General features: G+C 30.0%; 1 long non-coding RNA gene across 1 annotated transcript; it reads left to right on the top strand.

Annotated features, from left to right (window-relative positions):
* The first annotated feature begins 3,390 nt into the window (after nucleotides 1-3,390).
* Nucleotides 3,391-7,857, top strand: LOC129966987 (uncharacterized). Its single transcript, XR_008784336.1, has 3 exons — nucleotides 3,391-3,464; nucleotides 6,787-7,006; nucleotides 7,680-7,857. It is a non-coding gene; the product is annotated as an uncharacterized LOC129966987 (long non-coding RNA).
* Nucleotides 7,858-17,717: the final 9,860 nt, after the last annotated feature.

Here is a 17,717-nt window from a genome sequence, read left to right as displayed (position 1 = left end):
TTTTAGGTTTAGTTAACCAATCTTTATTTTTCAAATTTACTGTTAGTTATAGCAATGATAACTTGCAACATATACAAAATAAATACTAATTTTATAAATACATTTAAAATTTAAAGAAGATTCAAGCCTTCTAGTTTGAGACATTGTATCATAATAATATTTTAGACATATGCCGGGTTTACACTCGGCCAGTTATAAGATTGCCAGTAAGCAGCGCAATCGCAGAAAGAAACTGATTATGTTTTCCACAATTTCATAAGATAGATTCAGATTGATTTCATAAGATAATTCCCGCTTTGGTGTCCCTGAATTTTTCTTCTTCATTGCGTATCGTATTAAAATGATTGATATTTACACAGAGAAACATGGTAAAATAAAAAAATAAAATAAAAAGTCAACATACCTAAATTTAGAAAACTATAAAAAAGAAATGACAAATAAAATGAAAAAACTCAATCTCGCATCAGATAGAACAAAGAGCAAAACATGTCGGAATTAATCTATAAGTGATCAATTTTTTTCACTTCAAAAAAACCCACCACAATTCTACAAACGCATGTGCAGTAAAAGGGAGGGAATACAATAAAGCAGCATGCTGTTGTCCCGTCAGGACAATTACTTGCCATTGACGAAACAACATTTTTCTGCCTTTCTACGCATGCGCTGCCTACTGGTCGTCTTATAACTGGCTGAGTACAAACCAGTCATTAAATCAAGTAATTTTTGTATTTAAAAATTTATTCTAAATTACAGCAATGATGAAAAGTAAGAAATTAATTTAATATGATTAAATCGCGAGCGTAAATAAACACAGGTCCTAAAAAAAGTGAAAAATATTGTTATAAAATATACTTAAAATTATTTTTAGATCATTAAAATTAATTATTTTAACCAAAAAAGATTATTTTTTGAATTTTGAGTTGGTGTAAATATGTTTTCGTTTGGTTATATACCTCTAATGAAATATATATATATATATATACTTATTTTATATTAAATTTCTAAAAATCTTTCCTTAGTGCAGATTTACTATCCAAGAATTTAATACGTGATGGATAAAATAAGGAACCATTCAGCTCTTTCTATTGTCGATCATCATACATAAAAACTAAAAATACATTTTAAAGAAAATAATGTATTCTAAAAGATGATATTCTTAAAACTATCTACATATTTAAAATGACACAAAATTTGATATTTTCTATGGCAACACCCTTCTTTGATGTCATGGTAGTTAACCATCTATCTTTTAGAATGCTTGTAAGATTTTTGTATCTATATGACACAGTTTACAAATAGTATGCCAACATATAGACATTATCAAGTTAGTAATATAATCTAATAAAAAGAAGTTTTTACGCTAAAGTAAGATCTGGTTTTATTTTTAAAGGACATTTTCAATTCTCTCATAATCCTTTCTCAAGACTAAAGTTTTACTTTATCGATATGAGGAATCGTTTTGAAATTTCAATGAATTCCTTCTCCCTTTTTGCAATATATTCTGATTTCATAAAAAATAATTTATTTCGTAAATATAGTAATTTCTTATTTTATCTTAACCTAATCACAAAAAAATTGATTAATAATTTCTTAATTTCAATGTTCGTGAAATGTTCAATGTTCGTCTTGCTTAACAATTATTGTCTGACAGAAACTAGCCAATGTAATCACTAAATTATTTATTTTTCTTGTTAATCTTTAAAGCATTTTTAAAAAGTGTACTATATTTTCGGCTGGAGGCAGTATTTAAAAAAATTTAGCAAATCAGAAAATAGTTCGACTAAAAACTAACATTAGTGAACAGATCCTTTTTTTTTTTTAAATGCAAAAGTTTTTTTTTTTTTTTGTTTGTTTGTTTTTGAATTTATGCTTTCCGAAATTATTACCGGAATTGCAAATAGAGTTATTGTTATCTATTTAATTTTCTTAATAGAGGTGAGGTAAAAAAAATTGTTTACTTAAAAGAAAGTAAAGAAATTTTGGCCATTCGCTGGAGTCGTATACAGATAGTAGGGAACTCCCGTGAAATAGGAATGTATCGTCCCGAATAGGGTTCGCTTTCTATGGATCTTTGGCATTTTGCCAAATTCTTTATGCCCTTAATCGATTACAGTTCGAAAGGGTTTATTCCTTATTGATCTGAATTTTCTTAAACATTCATTTTCTACATTTATGCCCGGAAGCACGTGATCAGATTTCAAATCCACCTAAATCTTTGAAATCTAACTTGTCAAATAAACATTCAAATTTAATTCTTTGATTCTAACTGACAACAGTGATTAAGATTCTTTTTTCTTTCATTGCAACAAAAAGTTCTGTATCAATGCTATTTTTATTAGTTAAATGTCTTAATAATCTTTTGCTCAAATTTTATGAATATTAAGAAGTAAAGTGTATCATTCAATATTTTTATTTTTTTGATTTTGTTAATAAATTTATAAAATAAAAGAATTTTGCCTGTTTCTTTTTATTATTTTCTAGATAAATTATCGTATGTCTCATTTCTTTAAATACACGATACAGTTATTTTTAACGTATTACTGTTTCTTCTAATAATTGTAACAAAACTCTAAAAATTGTAGCATGCTCAAAATTTTAATTCTACCAACTAAAGTAAAATTATTTAAATTGAAAATTATAACTTTACATATTTGAGAATGAAAGAAACAGATAAACAGCAAATGACTTTTTTTATTACTATATCCCTCCATTTTGATTTTTTTAAATTAAAAATCAAAATAAAGGGGTAATCTATTTTATTTTAAGTATTTAATTTAAAATATATTAAAAATTCTATGAAATTAATTATTTTGATTATTTTAAAAAAGTGTTTTAAAAATCACATCAAGCTACCTCTGTTCTTACCAAGCATCTTGAGAAAGATTCTAAACAATTTATGTTAAGGTTCATGATCAACGTCACTTAATGTATACTAAGCACATGAATGCAAAATTTTTTTAATAAAATTATAAGAAATTAATATTGGAAGAATTTAAAATTCATACGATAGGATTCTGCTGAGCTATAAACTCAGTCTTCATCAATACAATTACTGTTGTGCGATTTCTGATGATTTATCGAAAATATTTTCATAATTCTTAGACTACAGTTGCCACCTACAAAATTGCAAAACAAATATAATAGCAAATCTTCATGCTGAACTTGAGACAGAAATTGTGTATTTTGAAATTTTTTAACAATACCAAGTGTTTCTGATAACACTCTTGAACAAAGGAACGCGGGTCTCTCTGACGTAAGCACCAAAACATACTCTTTACATAAAATAAGTCGTACCAGCTATTTCGTGTATAATAAAGCAATAAAGAATTACGGATTTATTTTCGAATACAGTTATTCGATTTAGATTGCTTTAAGTATAAATAGACTGAAGTTTCAGTCTTGTTTCACAGAGTGAAATTTAACTAGTGTTGTTGTTGAAACTTCTTACTCTAAATTGCCACCAAGTAAGTTTGTAATCTTATTTGTAAATTATATCGTTAATATAATCATTTATCTGCTTTTCGCCATAATATCGATATCGATTTCTTTGTAAAAAATATAGCATTTAGAAAATGTATTCCATTTGATTTTTCTCTAGTTCTTATATAATATTTACCACTATTTTTACCTTTTAAAAGCAATTATATCAAGTTTGAATTTTTAAAGACTTTTGGTCATTTATTAACATAGTATTGCTAAGAATTTATTATTCTATTTTCATATATTTTTTCGTGCGGTTTTTAGAAAGCTTGCCCATTAAACTGCTATTTTTAAAACAGACAGTCACTATAATTTTTAGACTATCTTTAAAGACATTTACAAATTTAAAATTGAATTTTTAAAAATAAATATCCCCTTTGTCTTCCAAAATCAATATATATATATATTTTTTTTTAATAAGCCTGTTTATCTCTTGATGAATGGAAATTTTCTTGGAAATAGATTTTTCCCTAGCAAGCTGTTCAAGTTAAAGCTAAAATTTTCATCACTTCGTATCTTCCCCTTGATCTGAGCGTCCCGGGTTCGAGTCCCGGTTTGGGCATGGTTGTTCTTCCTGTCCTATCTGTGAGTTGTGTGAATGTGCCCTCCTGTAAAAAGGGGTTGTGCAAGCGAATGACTCTTGGCCCAAGTTGGCTCTACGATAAAAACAAGAGGCGCTCCCCCTTAGGCTTAAATCGGCTGTCTTTGAACAGCGGGCTTTTCCGTGGCAAGTGCCATAAGAAACAACAACAACAACAACAGATTTATATTATTTTAAAATCAGAAAAAAGATGCAGTTTTCACTTTCTTGTTTTCTTAATTTGATTTTTATAGATAATATACCGTAATAAATAAAAGTTAAATCTGTTTATCGCAAAAAAAATTTTGGAAACATCCGTATATCTCAAAATGAATGTTTTGAAAACTTTTTCTTTAACTAATATAACATAATCCGTATATTTACAGAAAAATCAGCTTTAAATGCTTATAAACACTATGCGATTCTTATTTAAAAGAATGAATGCATTTTATTTATTGAAATATGAATTCAAACATGATTTGCGTATTTTTTACATCATTTAAGGACCTAGGATTTTTTTATAAAAATATGAATATTCTTTTCCTTATTATATTTATTTATTTAGTCCAGAATTTTCATGTCACTCAATTAAGTTTAATTAATTTGTCATATTTTAAAGTATTAGACAACTGATCATCGCTTCTGATAAATATTTAAAAAACCGTGTGCTCGAAAAGGTTTTTAAGATGGAATAGTTACTAACAGATTTCTTGCAAAAAATAAATTATGTCAGGGAAATCAGAAATTTTTATTTCAATTCTTTCCAGTGTCTTCGAAAAATATTATTATTATTATTTTATTTACAAATTGTTGAAAATTTCAAATGACGATTTGAAATGTTCAGTGCCACTTATAATGACATGCCGCCTATATGATTTTGGAAATTGAGGAAGAGACTGGGTCCCTGAAATTTGCACTGAATAAAACACTGTTTATTCTTAGCAGAATGGTGGATCACTGTCGGATCTTTCAGAATAAGTAATTGATAACTGAATGGAAAGATTTCAGTAAAATTTCGTAAACAAATAATTAAATTTCTATTTTTGGGGGGCATTATAGGTTTGTTCTCAACAACGTGGTAACTTGTTAATAGAGTCATAACTTCAGGATCACAGGACCGAGACCTCGAAATCTAACTATATTGATGATTTTTTTTCTTAAAATTTGACCAAGTGATCGTTAAACCCGACAGTGTCAAAATATCTTCATGCAGGGGTGTTTCTGACCTTCAGAAAAGGGCATACTGATTTTGTTTTCAGCATGTAATCACGATTGAAAATAATGAAATTCACTTTAAAATAACCCTTTTATAGTTTTTTCAAAGAAGGTAAATCTAGATAAAACCCAAATTAGATATGTTTTCCAAAGCATACGCACATTTGTCGCCAAAATTTCTGTGCCTATACAAAGACGATGACTGTTTCTGAGTCCAAGATGCAGTCGTGGAACAAAAATATTTTGTCAGTTCTGACATAGTACGAAACAACAGCAATTCCAGGCTTAGCATATACGGGGTTTAAGTTTCAAATTAGAATAATATGAACAGAAGATATTAAGCTCTGAAATACCGATTTTTTAAAAATGTCGTTGTTTCATTGTAATATCAAACATTTTTTGCCTTAACAGAAAGAGTTCTATAAATATAAATTTTATTTTTTGATTCGTTTTTCGAGTAACTCATAACTGTAATCTTATTATTTGAAACTGAAGAGCTTCTTCACTCATTCAAATTATTGTTGAATCTCAATTCGTATTCGCAGTTCAATTCCGAAGTTTTCCATTAACTAAAAATATAATTTGTAATAATAAGGTATAATAAAAAAAGATAATACAACATGGAACCTTGATAACATCACAAAAAAAGATAATGATAATGAAATGGAAGAAAGATGATAATACAAATCGCACAATACCCTCAGAGTATCAAAGTTTCATTAGCGTTAATTCATATACGTTCTACGTATGTATCTTTCATATATGTTCTAAAAATAGTTCAAAATACTCTGATACAGGAGCTATCAGATGTCATATGTATTTGTATTATAAGTATTGATGCTAAATTAAGAAAGGGTTTTTCAAAATTTTAAACTGATTTTTGATTAAAAATTAATTAAAATTCTATTATTTCTTTGAAATATATAATTGCACAACAACTATTTTTACTTTTCTCTAAAATGCAAAATAAATAAATCAGAATTTTTCAATGGCACTAAATTCTTTTCTAAAGGATATTTTTCCCTAATTTTATTAAATAATTATAAATATTATAAATATATTTCACAACAATATTTTTCATTGTTTTATTTACTAGATTTATATTCATATGCGTTGAGACGATATTAAATACATTTTTATTGTTTGCACATTATCACAGCTATAAAATTAAATTTTAAAGTAAATAAATAACGATGAATTAAATCTTGACATTATCAATCTACTCTGGCAACATCTTGACACTTTCATTACTAACCCGTCCCTGCCAGCAGAGCAAATTCTTTACTATCAGGCCGAATTTCTATTTCAAACTAGGAGAGCAGAATGTACAGCGAGGATATTCTTAGTGATAACTCATTTTAGATCTTGTACCCTTGGTTTGAAACTGAAACCGGCCCACCAGTAAAGAATTCAAAAGGCGGATGGGCCGGATCAATAGCGAAAGAGTTAAAAAAAGGAAACCCTTCGACGTAATCACTGCTATTGTCTGGAGATATATCCTCTCTTTCCAGTTTCCACACGCCATGAGGTCCTTGTTGATTTGCGCAGTCATCCTTGCTCTAATGACTACCTGCTACTCAGAGTCCTTCTCAATGTCTTGTACCACTCTGCCAAACGGAGAAATGAGTTGCAAGAAAGTGTATAGCGCCACTGGCTCTGAATCGCATTCCTTCGCTGGGAGCGGAAGAACATTCGCTGAAGCAGGAGGAAGACGTGCCTACAATGATTATGGTAAGTTGAGCAAATCTTCTTTACGACCAAGTTTAGTTATATTAACGTCCTGTTTTAAAACAACACTAGGACTATTTTGGGACGACCCTCGTAATTTTGCACAGTGGTCAGATGACGAGGACGACACCTTAGCTGGCACCCCCTCTCCAAATTTCTACGTCGCACCAACAGGAGGACGTTTGGCCCCGACAGATTTAACGTGCCAGACTCACACGACAGTTCTTCGGTGGATTCAGGTCTCGAACCTGAAATCCTCCGGTTTCGAAGCCGAGACCTTACCACTGCTATCTTTCTTTACACCCAAAAGAATGACATAAGAGAAAAACATTTTTGGAATTTGAACTAAGATTGGAATTGGCGTTCAAGTAAAACTAAAATTGCTGTGAATGTCCAATCTATTTAGTGCTATGTTGCTATTTCCTGTAGTTTTTATTGATTTTCGTTAATAACTTATGTTTAAAACATTGTTTTTAAAGTTTCTATAAATATGAACTGGTGTTATGAACATATTAATCTATTTTTATTAGTTTTAATGAAAAAATTAGTATCAGCACATGTTAATTAGCTTTAGGGACAAAATCAATTAGCATATCCTTTACTGTACTTCTGACTGTATTATGATGCTTAAGATATATAAAATATGCAACTTTATACTTTTATTGTTTCTTTCCAGATGTTTATAAATAGAAAACTGTTCATGAAAAGATTGATTGATTGATTGATGGCTTTCTGGTCTGAATTTCATATCGCAACTTCCAGTCTCTTATCTCTGAACGAAATTAATGCATGTAGCTACATTTGAAATTTATATGTATTTCTTTCAATAATAAATTTCTGATTTTTAAAAGGCATTTATAAGTCTTGTTTCTTTGTTGTTTGAAATGCTACAGATCTGACACAGTAATATCTCGATATGCAGTTGTTAGCCGCCAGCTTTCGCGACTCAAAGATATATCATTTGTAATTAACCCTTCTTCCCTCGAATATTTCCGATAATAGAATAAGATATAAATATTCAGAAAAAAAATAAAGGTAATATTTTATCATGCTGTTTCATCCAATGGGAGTGATCACCTCAAAACTTTCTCGCATGCTCTCCAATTTTATCTCCCTCCCCTGTGTACCTTGGATAAAATATTTGCGAATAATAGTTGCGAAATATAGATTCTATGGTGTTAATCTAGCAGTTTTACTGGATCTATTATGATAGGATGTACCTTTTTCCAATTTATTAGAATAAAAATTTGACATTAAACCCTAGTTGTAATCGCCAATGGAGCTATCCAATTAGCCTAATTAAATATCCACCATTGAGTTTATTTAATCACATTTTGAAACAGCGCAAGGAGACTATTATGTGATAGCTCTTGAATTTTTGAACTGCAAATGATGAGGACCACATCGGAACTGCTATCCCTCTCTGTGCGCTTCTGCGGCATACTACACAGCAATGGAGTACACACTTTACTTTTACAGAATCATAATCATAATCAAAATTAAACAGTATTGAAAAGAATTTTAATTAAATCCAGTCTCCTCAAAATTTTATCGTATACTCGCCAATAATGGTTTTATCCTCTCTCCCTCAAGCTAAATAAAATTCTGGACCTTGGATAAGGCCACGAATGCTCTGCATGGCATTGGCGAACAATAATTACGAAATATAAATCTTTGGCATGAATCTGACATTTTTACTGTAAGTATCGCTCGAATATGCAGTTCTGACGCCTTTTTACGCCGCCCGACTGAAACCAAAATTTGGCACGAATCTACAAGTCTAGTCACAAAATTTTATTTATTTAAGCCATTGCGTTTTAGAGTTATTGCATCTATATGCAGAGAAAGACACCTATTTGATGGATTTAGTATAAAATTTGATTAGTGTCTGTATTTCAAATGGTTAAACATACGTACCAAATTTTATCTACCTAATTTTTTGCATTTTGTAACTATCGCGTTCACCTGTACTCAAACAATCAGACAGACAGACTTACTGGGAATGAATTTCGTTCAAAATGTGACAAAAAAAATCTACAAACTTGATCATAAGTCCACATACCAAATTTCATATATTAAGTTCAATGTGTTTTGAATTCATAGTCGGACAGAGGAGCTTATGGAGGTCTAAATCGTGGAGATTCGTGGAAATCTCGAGTTTTAATTTTTTAAAGATTACAATATTTTGCATACGAGAAAGTAAAAATGTTTCGGAAACAATATCAGAAATCAATTAAGTCGGTCCTGTAATAGAATTTATCAATTTTACGCAATAATTACATTTGAAAGTTGATTATGGTATTGTCAGTGAGTTATTGGAATCGAACAGCAAGCAGCAGATAGTTGATGAAGTAACAGAAATGCATGATGAAATCACTACCACATAAAACGATACCTCATCCAGCAGATGAACAAACAGCATTTTCAAGCCGGATGGTAGTTCTTGCCTCAGTGAAAAAGAAACCACAAAATTTTCAGACAATATACTAATCAAGAATTTAATCTCGATACAAATTAAGAAATAAGAAGCATCTTGTAACGAAGAAAATTTTCACGATGGAAATGACGTAGTTGAGTCAAAAAATGATTAGCTGGAAAAATATGTTAGATTTTATGAAATCTTTGGCAGCGTAGTAACTCAGTTTTAAGCAACACTTTTATTTTAATACTTTCTGCTTTATTTCGATTCAGATGAAAACTATATTATTAACTATCTCTCTTCAAACAGCCATTTCTTTATTCTCTACCTCCAGCTCATATGTATATACAAAGCTAAAACCGATTTTAACTTTCGATAGGATCTCTATCGTGAAACTCTTCGTATTAAGTAAAACAGATGAATCCAGCAATCTTTCATACTATTTTATTATTATAATACATACTGTATGATCTATTAACAGTTCACCTCCATTGATGTTCATTTCGGTTTCAAATAATCGGCGCACTATGTAACAAGTGCCACGAGGGAGGATTTGATCTCACCTGCCCTCATGACTGACGGAAATGTGCAGAAAATTTGCATCAGGTTGTCATTATTCCCAACATCTTCCCGACTTGAGTTTCTGAAACTAAGTTCAAATATAGACACGTAAATTAACATGAAAAAGAAAATTCAAACATTGATGTTCATTTCGGTTTCATAATAATTGGTGCACTATATAACAAGTGCCGCGAGGGAGAATTTGATCTCACCTGCCCTCATGACTGACGGAAATGTGCAGAAAATTTGCATCAGGTTGTCATTATTCCCAACATCTTCCCGACTTGAGTTTCTGAAACTTGAAATTCAAACATAGACACTCAAATTAATATGAAAGAGAAAATCCAAACATAAACAAATGTCAGATAAACATATAAAATTTTGCTTAAATTAATCCCATATTTAAAATTTCTATAGTTATTATTTCTTTTTTATTGTTTTTAAGAATTCTTATGAAGAAGAGTTCAAAATCTTTAATTTCACAAAACACGTCTTTTCACCTTTATCAATCTTCTATAAAACTATTAGATGATTCATCTGTTTTAAACTTTCTATAGTATTTTTCTGAAACAGCAGATTCATTACTTTCAGGAGAGGATTCAACTCTTCAGTAAACTGACTCTCTCAAAGTTTCCATTTTTGGTGCAACATAGGTGCAATGTGTTTATCAGACGACAAACAATTCAATCCCCTTTCCAAAGGGCCAATTTAATCTTTAAGATGTCAGTAGACAACGTCTCTCAACCTTATAGACGCAGAATTTCGTGCCCTTAGTCTTTGTCGAAACGCGAATATTTTATTCAGCAATTTACTATTTAAAATATAAGAATTTGGAATTTAAACTTCTCTAAACTATTATAAAAACATACTTTCAAAGGAATATAAATCAGACTTATCATTACTCATATAATTAAGAGATCTTTCAATGACAATACTTTAAAAGAAATGTACAATTCTTCGAAATTGAGAGATATTTGTTCATAAATTTTGTGAAGTACCCGTTTAACTATCCTAATCAAACTCTCCTTAAGGCTGCAGATGGAAGGATGAAATTTTAATATGATTATTTTATTTACTGTGTTGTATTTGAAAAGTTCATTATTCACTTAATGAAATTTGTTCTGTTGTCATAAGAAATTACAGCTAGTCATTCATGACATGCTAAAATTTTCTGAAAGAATAAAAAATTCTCTGTTGATAATGCAGTGGACACATCCAAGCAGATTGTCTAAAATACATAAAAAGTCTAAATAACAATCCAGCCAGCCTCTTTTCTTTTTAGAAACAAATGATCAGCAAAATCGATTCTTGTAATCTCAAATGCAGAAGCTTCTCCGAAACAGTCAATTGGAAATGGAATTATTGAGTATGAGCTGGCCAAGAATCAACTAAATTCGGTTCGTTGGATAGCATTAAGAGATTAATGCTTGCAAATCATATTTCAAAAATGGTTTCTATATTATATTTCATTTCAGTTTTAATCCCCCTGACATAAATTTTCAAAGGGGAAGACTATGTGAATTGTAAGTTTTTAAAAGGGGAAAGTACGCTGCTTTTGATATTGCCCTGGGCGCCATTTTATGAATGTGCGCCTATGACCGTCCATGATAAGGCGTTGTACGGATCTTTCTGTTTTCTACATCAAATATAAGATCGTGAATAATTTGAATACATATAATCGATATTATAACTTCTAATGGCTGAGATATTGAGGAATCAACAAACAGAGAGAACCATTGCGTTTTGTAGAATTTGGACACTGCTTCAGTTGTGATATCTTCATAATTGAAGAGAGAGGATAGCTTCTGACTATGAAGTATAATTGCCGGACTGGATAGGAACGCACTTTCCAGATTAAAATAAATGTGCTCGAACAGATATTTAAGCAAGCCGAGATACTACAATGTGCCTATTTTTTTCGTTGGTGGATTTTACTCAGTAACTCAGAACGCGATCAATTATTGGGCGAGAATTTCAGTCTACAACTACTTAACTGAGCATCCTAATATCAATTATAAAAATGAATAGTTGCAGAAATGAAATTTTCGAAAAATATTGTAAAGACTCCAACAAAAAGGCTCTTTATTGAAAGGAAAATGAAAAACCTCCCTTTCTTAAGCCTGGATTTCACCTCTTACCTATTTTTTATGCCAAAATTTATTACTGACATTTATGAAGAGACGAAGGTCCATTATAGAACGTAAAATCTCTATATTCTAAATTCTGATTACACCACTTGCATTGTATTGTAAACGTACGGGTGGGCAGGGATCAACAGTGTGCATTTTTCGAGGTAAATCCTCTTCACCCATGCAGTTGTCGAACAGCCAGCAAAATCCTATAGCTGCCTTTTTTTTTGCTAAAATATTTAACAGTTAATATTGTTTATGGCTTATTTTACTTTAACAATGCTTTCGAAAACAAGCATTATTTGTAAAGGATATCGATATCTTTGAAATCATGAGAGACACCAAACTCTTTGACTGTACTCATCATATTTAGCTCTTCGCACTCCAAAAAGTAATAAGATGCAGAATTATACTTGTACGAGTGTAGGGATTTTTTTAAATGCTTAAAAAGCTCAAAAATTACCACAGTTTTGTTATAATTCCCCAAGTTATTGTGAGAGTTTTTGCTATTATAGGAATTTTTACAAAAATTCTATGAATAATTATTTATGAAAATAATCCATAAAAACCCTGTATCTTTGTATCCATCCTTTGTAACCATGTATCATGATATCTTTGTTCTATGTCGCATCTAATTGGACCTTCAGAAAAGGGTTAAGCTAATTTTGCATATCATTAAACGCAGCTTCCTAAAGACTTGATTAGATGAAACATTTAAATGAAATTTGGATTCTTGTTCCCGAAATTTACAAATGTGTAAGTGTTGTTACTGAAATTTTCCTAGACTTTCTATGAAACTAAAAAGTTTTATTTTTCTGTTTGCTTATAAATCGCTTTCATGATTTTCAATGATTATATGCTTGTAAGCATTTCCTTCCTTCAATTTATACGCTAGACCATTTTAACTAATCGGGGAGAAGATATATATCAAAATTTTAATTTGTACCGTTTTTTCAACTGTTCTATTCGTTTTGCCTTTCTTTTTCTTTCAGATTTATACAGTAGTTTGAAGCACACATAATTGCTTCAAAACATAATTTTGAAGGGACATAAATGATAATGAAGGAAGAATTAGTTAAGTTTGAACCATCCATGATCAAATATCTGAACAACACCTTACATTCCAATTTCCAATTCGCAATAGTATGGAGATGCTTATTCCACAACATCTGCCCAAGTGCTTGCTTCAAATAAACAAACTATTTTCAATAAAGATTAACAAAGACTAATGTCATCAATAAAATTTCGGAATTATTTTAGCAACCAGCAATATCGCGAATTTATAAATGATATATTTAATTCAAATGGTTAAATATTTGATGTAATTATATGCGATCTGAAGATTAATAGAAGCTTTAGGTGAGATACTTAGATCATATACTGACTCATAATAAGCTACATTACCCACTTCATTACAGTGATACTCACCCGCGGCAACAGCTAAGTAAAAATATGGTTTCAACCTATCTATGCTTTAGATGAGCCTCAGTTAACTAATACTTAATTTCTATTGTAGCAGTTTTAAAGGGAAATATCTGTCAATAAATCAGTTAAAATTTGGATGGGTCTGCATCAATGAAGACAAGCATTTCCTGACTTGAAAAGTAGAAAGATTTCACGAGATGTCATTAAAATGATAAGAAATTGCAATAAGTTATAGGAGCGCAATCTAATATTAGTTTTTAATTAATTCTGTAAATGAAATGCAGTTAAAATTAACTAATAAGCATTAATAGATTTAAATATAACTAAATTTTTGGACATGAAAAATAGCTGTATTCTAGATCTGATATCACAAAACTAGGTTCATCTTCTTTGCAAAAGAAAGCATCCATTTATAAATGAAGGATCGTACTTCCTTTCAGTATCTCTAGGTATAATAGTATAGGTATTCTGCCCTATTGAGCGTTTTGAACGACTTTTAATTATATATAAAGCAATTTACTATTAATATGCCAGCATATAAATATTATCATGGTAAAATTCATTCTAGTGCAATGTGTCTTTTAAAATAAACTAAGATATATTTCGGATTGTAAACTGAACATAAGGATGCAACTCTCTAATATCACATTGAGACAAGTGTCATAGTCGAAAAAAAAATCGAGTAATTCTAAGGTTAGTTATGAAAATACTGTTACTAATTTTTAATATTGTTTCCTTGTGCGGTTAGTTCTCTGGAAATGAAGATAATTTTACAAATAGCTCTAACGGATGCTAAATGAATGGCTTTCAATGATCCCTGGCTTTGGCGATAAAGGCGAAAGTTCCAGATATTATAGGAATTTTGGCGATATCTTGATTAGTAAGGAAGATACAATATCTTTCCAAAAGCTTCTTTGTCCTGTCACGGAAACTATAAAATACCAAAAGACAAAGCTGAGGGAGTCAACAATCAATCGAATTGAGCAAAATCTCCAATGAATTCTCTAACTTTCTTTGCGCTGTTGCTGTTGTTTAACACCGATTATCTTCACGTGTGCAGCTGTTTGCTGTAAATGCTATTCTTTGGATTTCATACGCTTTGGTTGTGCTTTGTTAATATGTATTCGAGTTTCTGCCTGGAATAAACCTTCGTTATTTGTTACTGAGCCTGTGGGACCTTTTCATAATACAACCCAAGAACTGGTTTTGTTTTTTATTCACCGTAATGATGCCATTTTATTGAAATATTCCTTTTTCCACTAAATATGGCCAGATTTCGTTATATACTCATACGTCAGTGTCAAAAATTGAAAACAATGAGCAAAATTATTAGCACATGTCATCAGCGACTTACCGTGATAGGGATTTAATTTACCGTAAACACGAACAGTGATTTAAACAATCTAATGGAGAGTCATACTAATTCAAGCAACTATTTGCAAGTTACCAAAAATAAATAAAATGTTATTTTATCAAACAGAATATTAATATATGATTCCATAGCGAAAATAACACCTTAAATATTAAAAAAAATCACTTTTATACAAGAAATTGTTGCTTCGTAATTTGAAAATTTGATAGAATAAATCATTGAATATTAGTGATACAGAAATTACATCCAAGAAAGATAAAAAGCTAAATTAAAAAAAAAATTAAACTTCATTTTATTTTATTTATTTCTCAATAAAAAGACTAAAAATTCCAAGACCCAAGCGGAACTCAATAAAATCAATAAACGTTATCGATTCTTTTGATTTGTTGTTTTCTAATACACGAATTAAAAATAATAAAGGCTTAGCAACCATAAAAAGACTCGACCTCGAAATTTTTAGTGAAGCCTTAGTGCAGCTTTAAAAATGCCCGAGTCCAAAATAGCAATTTACGGAATAATGTCAATGTGTTGGTCTGTGTATATATAACTCGATGATCTCTACCATCTAAGTGAATGAAATTTGGTGTATGATTTTAAAAATTGGTATCTAAAAGCTCATAAAAAATAGTAAATTCATATAAATCCGGTAACATTAGGTAGTTAATTATCAATCAATCAATGCATCAATAAAAATACCCTTTAGTAATACTTTTTATTGATGCCGAGAATATTTGGTTGAATACGCCATGCGATAATCACTGTATAATTTAAATTTGACTTTTTTTTTGTTCAGACATCCTTCGAATCCCCCCCCCCCCAAAAAAATACGGTACATCTATTTAATTTATTGTATATTTTCCAAGAATTAAAAAAAAATGATCATTGTTTGTCAGACTGATTGCAAATTTTGCCTTAGTATTGATGATTTTACAATTTGTAATTCCATTTCTTTGATTATTTATCTCTTTAAAAAAAACCTTTTATTCTAAAAGATTCTAAGAAATTGAAATATCGCAGATTGCAGCTTGTTAAAATACGAAAAACTTTCTTTAAAATTATTCCGTAAATCGTGGAAATTGATAACATCTTTTCTTTGATTTGAACAAGCGAACTGTATTTGACAGCTTTAAGTTGTTTGCATATTTTAAGGTGTTTTGTGGATCGTATCGCTGAAAACGTTTCAACAGTTAGAGAAAATACGTGTCAACTTTTTCCTGGAGCAATGAATTATATTTTAATGTTTTCTGTTAGCAAAAACGCAGAAATATGCACTTTTTTTTCTGTTTTGACATAAGGGAGATAAACTTTTTTTTTAGTTTAGTTTAGTTGTACCATATCAAAAAAGAATCACTAAAATTTCATTCAGCATCTCTCTAACTGTCTCTGCATTTCCTCAATTGTATTCCCATATCATCATCAAAAATCAAAAATACGGGGCACAGTTCCTCATAGCAATAACATCTTTTCTGAAACAAGTACCCTTTAGATATCCCATGTCATAATTAATTGAAATTTGATCTGAGGTGCAGATTCTTAGAATCCAGTGACTCTCGATGAGATGTACGAATGTCACTTTTTACCAATCTCTAATTTTAATAATAATAAAATGGATTGTGGATGTGTGTGTTGGCGTTCTATAGGTAAGATACCAAATTTGATCCGTATTTTGGAGGGTAAAAATGTGCATTTTAAAGCGATTTTTTAAAAATTTTAATTAAAGGAGGTTTTGATAACTTTCTCAAGATAGCTCCTGAAAATTTTGTTGTACAAATTTTGTTTTCTAAATCACCTAAAAATTCTTTTTTTTAATGATATTTAATTTAATGGCTGTACACTATTTTTCTAAATTTTTGACAATGTTTGCATGATTTTCAATTATAAATATTGTTATTCAATGAAATTCAAACTGCTTTCATTAATCTTTAATTTTCATTAATCTTAAATATTTAATTTTTGCGATTTTCTCTCATTTTTCAAAGATAAGGAAGAAGGATTCTGCAAATTCTCTACACAGGTTACACGAGGAATTAGAAAGTAAAATTATACTACTACAAAAAAACAACATGCAATTTGAAACAGAATAGTAACATTAAGCTTTTAATAATACTATGGTGTCGTGGAACTGGAATTAGCACTTATGTACGTAATAAATAAATTACCAATTTGCGTCTGTGTCTAATTGTTGAGGAATAGTGAATACTCTAGATAGATCAGAATTTTTTAATTTTTTTGTTTAAAAATTTAAAAATAGTAAGTACCAGAATTTTTTCATGTCTACAAAAGCATGAAAATATTACAAAAAAAAAATTTAATTCTATTCGTATGCGGCGAAATGCGCGTTTCTTTCCTAGATGTGCACTTTTCTCAATAATAATTACCATTTTTTTATGATGAACAGTTTGAAACAAAAGCTATTTTTTTATTACTACGTAATACAAAAAGAATATATCGTGTATTACCATAATTCTGATTTGGCATATTCAAAGGTTACCGAATCAGCTTGTCCTCTTATGATCCTGTCAACACAACATTCCAAGAAAGGGAACAAAAAGAAATACAGAAAGACATTCAGATTCTCCAAAACGTGATTATTCTGACAGAAAATCGAGGAATCCATTAGATTTGAAGATGTATTAGCCAATGAAGGTTGCCAAAATATTTTTCCATAGGTCTATAAATAATGTTAAGAAACTTTGCAAGGTTTCTGGACAAAAGGTACATCTTCTTCCTATTAACATATTTGACACTCAAAAGAACGTGACAATGACTTGTTCTGTTACTTCGTTGCAAAAAAAAGTTTTGCGAATT

Source organism: Argiope bruennichi, chromosome 4 (assembly GCF_947563725.1).
Source record: "Argiope bruennichi chromosome 4, qqArgBrue1.1, whole genome shotgun sequence".
In the NCBI taxonomy this organism is placed as follows: Eukaryota; Metazoa; Arthropoda; class Arachnida; order Araneae; family Araneidae; genus Argiope; species Argiope bruennichi.
This window is presented reverse-complemented; position numbering and strand designations above follow the sequence as displayed.